Raw genomic sequence first — 4,544 nt, 5'->3', positions numbered from 1 at the left:
GGAATACCCGTCTTCTTTACTTCCTGAGCGGACATCAAAGCATTGACTTTGTCTTCAAGGTCTTGCATCTTCTTGTCTTCATCTTCATCTCTTTTTGAGTGATATTGAGTAGAAATAACCCAGTGTTATTAAGAGGTGCAATTGAACCACCCCTAATATCGTTATTGGGAGGATCCGTTGAACCACCACCAATATTATTGTCATTAGGAGGTGTATCAGCCATAATGACTTCATCCACTTCTGGATCGCTGTCATCTATAACATTACGAGTGTGATGGCTGGATTCAGCTTGCTGACTGGACTCAGGGGGTTGAAGCCGTTGAGATTGTAATTCTTTTATTTGTTGGATAGCCAATTCTATTTCCGTCTTCATCTCAGCTCTAATTTCTTCATCCAGATCTGGTGCTCAGCGATCGTCAACGCCAAAAAAGGCAGGTGTTCGAGAGAACCGGATCTCAGATCTACGCAGACGTACTCCGGATCTAAGCTTGGTCTTAGATCCCGAGACTTGAGCGATTGTTTCCTTGGTGAACCAATCCTCCCCGGCTATTATTTCCTTCGTGGAATAATACCCGTCGTACTGCTCAGATCCGACCGGATCTAGATCTCGCGGTGGTCCACGGATAAACCCCGGCGCAGGCAAAGAACTCACAAAGCGAGCGACCGCAAAACAAGAGCTCGTGATTCGTTCGACAAACAAGGAAACAAAGTTGTAATTTTCATTTCTTTTCAATTTGATTTTCGTTGTAACCGGATCTTATAAAAAGACCGGATCTTTGTAATCGATAAACTATTACAAGAGTGTACAATGGAATCATTAATGAAGAAAGCAACAATTTTTCCCGCGAACAGGTGGCAGTTCGATTTTGTCATTGGTGAGGAGGTATTTCAAGATGGCTGGAGCTTCATCATCTTCGAAAGAATACCCCTTTTGTAACTTCGGATCGAGAGTCGCGTTCACAGCGATTACATATATCGTCGGTTGGCTTCTCTCCGGTTTCTTTCTTTTAAGAAAGTACGACCCCTAGGGCTTCCAGGACATCGATGGAGAGATTATTGTGGCATGTTTGCAGGATGAACTCCTCTGTAACAGGATCTCTGCAATTCATTGCTTTGTTACGGAAGCGCTTGACAAAATTGTCGACTGACTCTCCGTCTTTTTGCTTCTCATCTAGAAGGGTTTCGATTGACACATCGGTGTTATCATCGAAGAAATTGCTGAGGAAAAAACTTTCCATGTCATCCCAGCAATTGATGCTCCCTAGCTTGAGACGTTAGTACCAATCGAAGGCGGACCCAAGAAGGGTGCCAACAAATGATCGGACCATTAAAGCCTCGTTTCCAGAGATCATGTCCAAATGAGACTTGAAATAAATCAAGTGCTGAGTAGGCGAGCTTTTCCCGTCAAACGGTGTGAAGTTAATCAGATTGAATTTTGCCGGGTACGGTATTGAATCCTATTTTCTTGGATAGGGACACGGAATACCCATCTTCTTTACTTCCTGAACGGACATCAAAGCATTGACTTTGTCTTCAAGGTCTTGCATCTTCTTGTCTTCATCTTCATCTCTTTTTGAGTGATATTGAGTAGAAATAACCCAGTGTTATTAAGAGGTGCAATTGAACCACCCCTAATATCGTTATTGGGAGGATCCGTTGAACCACCACCAATATTATTGTCATTAGGAGGTGTATCAGCCATAATGACTTCATCCACTTCTGGATCGCTGTCATCTATAACATTACGAGTGTGATGGCTGGATTCAGCTTGCTGACTGGACTCAGGGGGTTGAAGCCGTTGAGATTGTAATTCTTTTATTTGTTGGATAGCCAATTCTATTTCCGTCTTCATCTCAGCTCTAATTTCTTCACGTTGCTTGGCTAGAGCTTCTTGAAGCATTTGAGCAAACTGATCAGGAGTGATTGTGAACACTTCTTTGGTTTGCCCCGTGCTAGATATTGTATCATCCGAAGCGATCGCAGAACAAATGTCTGAGAGTTCATCCTCCGAGGACATTCCTTCATGCATTCTCTTGTAGTCTCTACGTCTGATAGCTCCTAACTGGAGTCGAGACATCCGTTGGGCAATTCTTGAATTGACTTTTCCTCCCGGGGAAAAGTCGGGGTTTGATTCACTTGAATGCCACTTAGATTTTCCTTTATCAGCCATGTTGATGGTGACTTCAGGGAATTCATCCTCTTGAATAGCAAGCTTCTTACTGAAATGTCTCGGTTTGGGCTTTGACATTTCGGTAGAAAGTCTCTGGAACACAGAAACTTTCGACGGAATGGCTTTAAAGCAGCTGCATTCAGACAACACTGCTTTGATAAGTTTTTCACATACACAATGAGGACTCGTTTCTCGAACAGTCCTTTTTTTGTGATTTGTTTCCACCTTTAGTTTGATAGTACAGCTCGTCAGCATGGTGACCAGAGCAACCTATCTTCTGTTTTTGTGTTTGAACCTTGTTAACATACCCAGGATGACTTGTCATCGCCTCTGAGCGATCCAAGGTTATATTTTTAGATCCACCCCCTTGTGGGCATGGAATCTTTACAGGCCTTAAGCGAGAGGAAATCAGAGTTTTTCCTTCTTAGGATTGCTTCGTCCTGATAGGAGGATATTTACGACCCCCAATATAAGAATTTACTCGGGGTTTGTTCACTGGATTCAATTGTTCTCTGACTGGGGCTTTGTCTCGATCATCAGGTAAAGGACCAAGACGATCCGCCATTGTAACCTTGAATTTTGACAGGCCAGGACTAACCCACGGCTTCACTGGTGACATAGCAGATATGAATGCGGTAGACGGATTGGGAATGGATGTCGATGGCATCGAAGGAGAGGACTTGGAAGTCTTTATTTAGCCTCGGATACTACTGCTTTGTCCGAGACAGTTACAAGTGTCTCGGATACAGGATGTATTCTGATGATTCAATTTTTGCACAAGTTCGGATTTAGGGCTCCAAACTTCAAGGTTCTTTGGTGATTCTTTAAACACCATTTCCTTCTTTCCTTCTCGTCTTTGTTGCAAGAGAGCATGGGCATGAGCGGTATTTGCACAATGTTTTTGTATACGTTCTTTGAGGGTCGAGCGAGCCATTTTGACAAGAGTCCATTCATCCATTGTTAGTTTAGCAGAGATATGAGTGATTGGTCGTTGAGACAACTGAACCACTCGATACCTCCTCGACTCTAAGTCCGCGTGATAACGAACTTCGTCGGTTTGTTCCAAGGCCTTAGTCATTTAGTGAGCGCGGCGCTGACGTTGTCTCTGATGAACCCTCTTCGTTAGTGCCGGCGAGCTTTGATTCAATGACTCTTTAATTGGAGAAGAGTCATTATGAGCATAGAGGTTGCGAGTAGAATCCTTAGCAACAATCAAGCGAGAGCCTTCATCTGTAGTGTTCGACGGAGTCGAAAACTTGAAAACCTTCTTAGAAGATGAAATCTTTCTGCATTTGTGAGGCGAGGAAGACTTTGAGGATGAGGATGACAGATATTCCTCAAACTTTGCTTGGTCAAATTTATATTCAACCATGGACTCAACCAGTATCTTGATCGGCTGCGACACGACGGTCTCGGCAGCGAGACCGTTAACCAGTATCTTGATCGGCTGCGACACGACGGTCTCGGCAGCGAGACCGTTGGCTCCCACTGTGGTCACTAGTTTGTTTTCGTCAAAAGTTGATTTTGTTATGGAATTCATTATATCTTTGATCGATTATAACAAATTTGAAAGATATAGTCTTTTTATAAGACTTCTTTTACACAACAAAATGAAAATTACAACTCTTGAGAAAATAACACAAAAATCGTTTATCGATTCTTGTTTAGTGGGACTTTGCCTGTGCCGGGAGTGCTTTGGCTCGTAGACCAACAAATCACAGATCGTGATGGTGTTTAAAGATTCTTCCTTCGTTTATCGAAGTAGGAATTTGAAGTGAAGATCTTATCAAAGTAAGACGATCACTCTTCTTAAGATCAAGTCAAAGCTCGAATCTCAAGGAACCACACCAAGAACTCAAGTTTCACTGTTTTGTCTGCTCTCTCTGCTCTGAATTGCTCAATAAATGCTCGATCCTCATCAGTAGTGACCCTAGGGGGGTATTTATAGCCTCTGGGACACGTAACTGAAAAAACACAACAAAATGACAAAGGCTGCGAGACAGTGTTTACTGTCTCGGCGGCCTGTATCGGCCTCCGAGACAGTAAATACTATCTCGGAAAATCTAACTGCTAAGCAGTTTTTGCTATAACTGCCTTCCCACGTTTCAAACTCTATTATTTTGGCAGTTATTCACGTGATTTTCGCCCATGATGTTTCCCACGTCCCTTGGCAGTTAATGGACACGTGTGTGGCAGTTATTTAGGTAGTTTCTGACCATTTCAAAGCTGTCTCGCTGTGAGACAGTAAACACTGTCTCGCTGCGAGACAGCAAACACTGTCTCGCTGCGAGACAGCAAACACTGTCTCGCTGTGAGACAGCAAACACTGTCTCGCTGGCGAGACAGTCTATACTTGTCTTACTTTTTCTAAGAC

This window comes from Asparagus officinalis, chromosome 7 (genome assembly GCF_001876935.1).
Source record: "Asparagus officinalis chromosome 7, Aspof.V1, whole genome shotgun sequence".
Lineage (NCBI taxonomy): Eukaryota > Viridiplantae > Streptophyta > Magnoliopsida > Asparagales > Asparagaceae > Asparagus > Asparagus officinalis.
The sequence above is the reverse complement of the archived record's forward strand: the minus strand, read 5'-3'. Positions refer to the sequence as shown.